This window comes from Triticum dicoccoides, chromosome 5A (assembly GCF_002162155.2).
Source record: "Triticum dicoccoides isolate Atlit2015 ecotype Zavitan chromosome 5A, WEW_v2.0, whole genome shotgun sequence".
Taxonomy (NCBI): Eukaryota; Viridiplantae; Streptophyta; class Magnoliopsida; order Poales; family Poaceae; genus Triticum; species Triticum dicoccoides.
Window position 1 is genome coordinate 641,497,649 of NC_041388.1, and position 6,408 is coordinate 641,504,056.

Here is a 6,408-nt window from a genome sequence, read left to right on the forward strand (position 1 = left end):
AATTCCATCTAGGATCTAGTCCAGGTGGGAGACATAGAGATTTGCAAGATACACACGGATCTGAATGTTGCAGACCCATTGACTAAGCCTCTTCCACGAGCAAAACATGATCAGCACCAAGGCTCCATGGGTGTGAGAATCATTACTGTGTAATCTAGATTATTGACTCTAGTGCAAGTGGGAGACTGAAGGAAATATGCCCTAGAGGCAATAATAAAGTTATTATTTATTTCCTTATATCATGATAAATGTTTATTATTCATGCTAGAATTGTATTAACCGGAAACATAATACATGTGTGAATACATAGACAAACAAAGTGTCACTAGTATGTCTCTACTTGACTAGCTCGTTAATCAAAGATGGTTATGTTTCCTAACCATGAACAATGAGTTGTTATTTGATTAACGGGATCACATCATTAAGTGAATGATCTGATTGACATGACCCATTCCATTAGCTAAGCACCTGATCATTTAGTATGTTGCTATTGCTTTCTTCATGACTTATACATGTTCCTATAACTATGAGATTATGCAAATCCCGTTTACCGGAGGAACACTTTGGGTGCTACCAAACGTCACAATGTTACTGGGTGATTATAAAGGAGTACTACAGGTGTCTCCAAAGGTACATGTTGGGTTGGCGTATTTCGAGATTAGGTTTTGTCACTCCGATTGTCGGAGAGGTATCTCTGGGCCCTCTCGGTAATGCACATCACTTAAGCCTTGCAAGCATTGCAACTAATGAGTTAGTTGCGGGATGATGTATTACAGAACGAGTAAAGAGACTTGCCGGCAACGAGATTGAACTAGGTATTGGAATACCGACGATCGAATCTCGGGAAAGTAACATACCGATGACAAAGGGAACGACGTATGTTGTTATGCGGTCTGACCGATAAAGATCTTCGTAGAATACGTAGGAGCCAATATGGGCATCCAGGTCCCGCTATTGGTTATTGACCGGAGACGTGTCTCGGTCATGTCTACATTGTTCTCGAACCCGTAGGGTCCGCACGCTTAAGGTTACGATGATAGTTATATTATGAGTTTATGCATTTTGATGTACCAAAGGTTGTTCGGAGTCCCGGATGTGATCACGGACATGACGAGGAGTCTCGAAATGGTCGAGACATAAAGATTGATATATTGGAAGCCTATGTTTGGATATCAGAAGTGTTCCGGGTGAAATCGGGATTTTACCGGAGTACTGGGAGGTTACCGGAACCCCCCGGGAGCTATATGGGCCATTATGGGCCTTAGTGAAAAAGAGAAGAGGCAGCCCCTCATGGGCCGCGCGCCCCTCCCCTCCCTTGGTCCGAATAGGACAAGGAGAGGGGGCCGTCCCCTCTCTCTCTTTTCCCCCCTCCGCGAATCCTATTCCAACTAGGATTGGGGGGGGGGGAATCCTACTCCCAGGGGGAGTAGGACTCTCCTGGCGCGCCCTCCTTGGCCGGCCAGCCTCCCCCCTTTAGTCCTTTATATACGGAGGTAGGGGCACCCCAGAGACACACAAGTTGATCCACGTGATCTTTTCCTTAGCCGTGTGCGGCGCCCCAGCCACCATAGTCCTCGATAATATTGTAGCGGAGTTTAGGCGAAGCCCTGCTGCAGTAGTACATCAAGATCGTCACCACGCCGTCGTGCTGACGGAACTCTTCCCCGACACTTTGCTGGATCGGAGTCCGGGGATCATCATCGAGCTGAACGTGTGCTAAAACTCGGAGGTGCCGTAGTTTCGGTGCTTGATCGGTCGGGCCGTGAAGACGTACGACTACATCAACCAAACGCTTCCGTTGTCGATCTACTAGGTATGTAGATCATACTCTCCCCTCTCGTTGCTATGCATCACATGATCTTGCGTGTGCGTAGGAAATTTTTTGAAATTACTACGTTCCCCGACACATCCAAGACGGATGCACTTTGCAGTGCGTCCGCCGTGGTATTCGGCGCCTCCGGATTAACAGAGGAAGCCGCTCCCCCTTCCCCTGCAGGGGGTCTCTCACTAGACTCCGGAGCCGTATGGGTCTCCAGAGTAGTATGCGGCTGTGGGTCGAATTGACCAGGGCCCCCGTCACCGGTCTCCGTGGGGGGCGTACCCCCCAGTCCTTCGGCAGCCGAGGTGTTGCCCTCCGACGCTGGTAAATCACACCCCCCCCTCGTGTCTCTTCGAGGCCCGGGGAGGGCCTATGCGATGACACATTGGTGTCATCCGCCTTGTGGCGGGGAAGCTAGAGGAGGCGATTCGCTCTCCATCATCTCCGGCGACAGATCCCCCGAGGACGAGGATTGCTGGGGGAGACTACGGGCCGGAGTAAAAAATAGAACTTAGAGTTATCACCACACTCCATAGAGATTGGATGTATGTGAAAAAAATCCCAGGGTACTTACGAGTTGGCTTGGGGCTTGGTCCGGCGACGGTGCTTCGGCATGACCTCGGCGTCTGATTCTGAGTCATCAGAGAGGGTAATCTTGTCCCTTTTGGATGCTTCGGCCTCCAAGTCTTCGGAGGCCGCCCTCTTCTTGCCCTTGCGGGGAGAATCTTCTTCTTCCTCCTCCTCCTCGTCGTCGTTGTCGCCTTCGTGAGAGTACTAGGCATCAGCTTCTCCGGACATTGCGTCCGAAGCGCCCTCCTCTTTCTTCTTCTTCTTCTTGTCCTTCTTTACTGGCACCTGGTATGGAGCCAGGACCAGCATCCTCATTAGCAGAGGATCAGCTGGGTTTTCGGGGAGCAGAGCCGGACACCAGATCTGCTCCGCCCTCTTGGTCCAAACCTATTTGGAGATGGACTACTCAATACTTCTCCTTCGGATGGACGCACCAATTGGTGTTCGGAGGTTTTAGAATTTACCTTGGAGGCTGGATGATGGCAGTCGAGGCTCGTGTCGTCCGATGACTTTGGCCACAACTTCTGCTTCTTAAAAAGCAGCTTCTAGATCCCCTTATGCGTTGTAGCGAAGAACCGTTGCAGGGGCCACGGCCCTTCCGGATTGAACTCCCACATCTTGAGGGGCCGCCGCTGGCAGGGAAGTGCTCGGCGGATCATCATCACTTGGATCACATCAGCGAGGGTAATGTCCTTCGCTATCATGCCTTGGACGCGTTTCTGCAGCAGCAACACCTCATTGACCGACCCCCAGTCCGGACCCTTGTCGGTCCAGGATGTGAGCCTTACCTGGGGTCCGAATCTGAAGGCTGGAGCGACTGCCCACTTAGGGCCGCGGGGTTCTGTGATATAGAACCATTCCTGTTGCCATATCCTGACGGTGTCCACAAAGACTCCCTTTGTCCAGTTGACTTTGGGGAGCTTGCTCACCATGGCGCCACCGCAATCCGCGTGTTGCCCATCGACCACCTTCGACTTCACGTTGAAAATCTTGAGCCATAAGCCGAAGTGTGGAGGGACGCGGAGGAAGGCCTCACACACGATGATGAACGCCGAGATGTGGAGGAGCGAATTTGGGACCAGATCGTGAAAATCTAGCCCGTAGTAGAACATGAGACCCTTCACAAAGGGGTGGAGGGCGAATCCGAGTCCGCGGAGGAAGTGGGGGATGAACACCACCCTCTCGCTGGGCTCCGGAGTGGGGATGACCTGCACCGGATCAGGAAGCCTATGCTTGATTTCCGCGGTTAGATAACGCGCCTCCCAAAGCTCCTTGATGTTCTCCTCCGTGACGGAGGAAGCCATACACTTGCCCTGAGAGCCGGCCATGGTCGGAGGAGTTGTGGAGGGGAGAAAAGCTTGGAACTAGGGCACTGGAGCTCGAGGATGGGGAGGCAGAGAGAGAATGAGGCATGGGACAGAAGAGTTAGATTCTATCCACTTATATGGACTGTGAATATCAAGCGTCCCCCTCCCTTGAGCCTTAAAACTCGCCTGTTCCCAAGGGATCATGCGAACAACACGGTTGGATTACCAAAACTCGTATTGATAAGGATCCCGCAATAAGGGGACACGATCTCTACTTTGAAAAGACGTGTCGATAAGGAGTTGCGTGTTAAAACGCGAGGCGGGAGGCCCAAAACGGTTCGAAATGATAGCAGAGCTAAGCGTGACGTTCCGCTTGAAAAAATTGTCGATGGAGGATTAACCTGTTAAACAGATCCGGACATAGTTCTTGTTGATCAACTACTTTAAAGTATTTGGAGGAGGAACCCGCCTTGCAATGCCGAAGACCATCTGCATGCCGGATACATCACCATTGAAGTCTGGTTCAGGGGCTACTAAGGGAGTCCTGGATTAGGGGTCCTCAGGCGTCTGGGCAATGTAACATGGGCCGAACTAATGGGCTGCGAAGATACAAGATAAAAGACTTTCCCCCGTGTCCGTATGGGACTCTCCTTTGCGTGGATGGCAAGCTTGGCATTCGGATATGAAGATTCCTTTCTCTATAAACCAACTTTGTACAGTCCTAGCCCCCTCCGGTGTCTATATAAACCAGAGGGTTTAGTCCATAGAGAAAATCATAATCATACAAGCTAGACATATAGGGTTTAGCCATTACGATCTCGTGGTAGATCAACTCTTGTAACCACTATACTCATCAAAGTCAATCAAGCAGGACGTAGGGTATTACCTCCATCAAGAGGGCCCGAACCTGGGTAAACTACCTTCGATCCTCAGACGCACAGTTCGGGACCCCTATCCGAGATCTGCTGGTTTTGACACCGACAATATGCCCCGCCGCATTTTGTAGGATGAGAAGACGAAGGTGAGGGCTCTGGGATCTGGCGGGATGCGCCGACACGGCGGAAGACGTTGCGGAGAAGGTGCTCCATAAGGTGCTTGGGTGGCTGCGTCGGCAGGGTAGGCTGGTAGCCAGCGTCTGGACTCTCATTCTCCATGCCAATGGTTATCAAGGGCTAGGGCCTGAGACTATCGAGGAAGATGAAGGAGGGCATAATAGCGATCTTACGTAAAGAAAAAACCGAGAAAGAAACGCAGGGCTGTCTGAACAAATGGAGAAGGCTCTCGTGTGCCACCAATAGCTCGACAGATTTGTCTGCTGGGTAAGTTTTAAATGCGGCGCGTGGTAGTTAAACTCTGTTTGTTTTTGTGCTTCCTTTTGTGTACACCCGCAAGAAAAATATTGCCGTCTGTTTCTCCAAACTCAGCGGTGGTACATATCCTTTTGTCTTTGTTGAATTTGTGACTCACGAGTGCATGTACATCTGCCTCACAGTATCATGTGGCCTGCACGCCTCAGTACAGCTTCAATCCCGTGGCTGGCCGTGGTGGTCGTGCGCTGCTGTTGCCGGTCGTGCCCTGATGTTGCCGACGTCTACCGAATGTGTGGTATGCTGCGTTACACCAGACTATGCGTCCTGATGTGTGTCCACTCTGGAATCCGCATGTTTGTTCGGTTTTTGCATCGTAATTTCTTTCTGTGTTCTGTTACTGTTTCGAGTTGTTATTCTTTCATGCCTGGTGAGATGGAAGGTCAAAGAGGAAAATGCATCTCCATAGATATTATGTAAGCATAAAAACAACCTTTTTTCATTCTTTATTCAAGATTATAAGTGAAGATGGAAGTTCTAATGCTCCACACCATTTGAAAATATTCAGTTAACTAAAGACAATAAATTGGGTTTCTAAGTCGATTGTTAGTCTGGTATGGAATTTCCACCCCTTGAAAAAAATTATCACTTTGTGCCACAAAGCATCGCCATTTGGAGAGATCAACATTTTAAGTGAGAGAAAGTATTATGGTGGCAGTGCTGCACCAGAATTTCATGTGAGAACTGAGATGTCCGGGATTATGTTATTTAAATTGTTTTGAGAGATCATCTTTTATTATATTGTAAGTTTTATTTCCAGTGTTCAATAATATCCAATGATGTTTCACTTAAGCAATTAAATTTGTTCCTGCTCTCTTAGATTGAATCATACTTGTGACATGGAGGATAACCTAAGTTGCAATACAAGGTATTCACTCCTTGCATCATTCAATCAACATTGTATTGCAGAAAATTACTTATCTATTGTAGGAAATAAAGTTCGCAAGTATACACAATGTGCAATTCCACATACAAAATGGAACTGTTGAGTTATCTTGAGGTAAGGAAAATGATCCTTGAGTAGTTCCTTTGGAGATATGGGTGAGACCGACAACCTCATCGGTGTTTCTTTGCCATTCGTTTGTTGGATATAATAGTTTCCACACGAAAATAGTTCATGTGTGATATTTCATACATATGTTGTTTGAGTTCTTAATTCTCCCATGCTTCCTTTACTAATATAGGATCATGTTGGCTATTTTATTGCATCGACAACCCAATGTTGGCTTTGGTGTCGATTGAATATGTCCCGCAGCAACGCGCGGGGTTTCATCTAGTTTGGTTAAAAGCCCTCTCTCTCTCTCTCTCTCTCTCTCTCTCTCTCTCTCTCTCTCTCTCTCTCTCT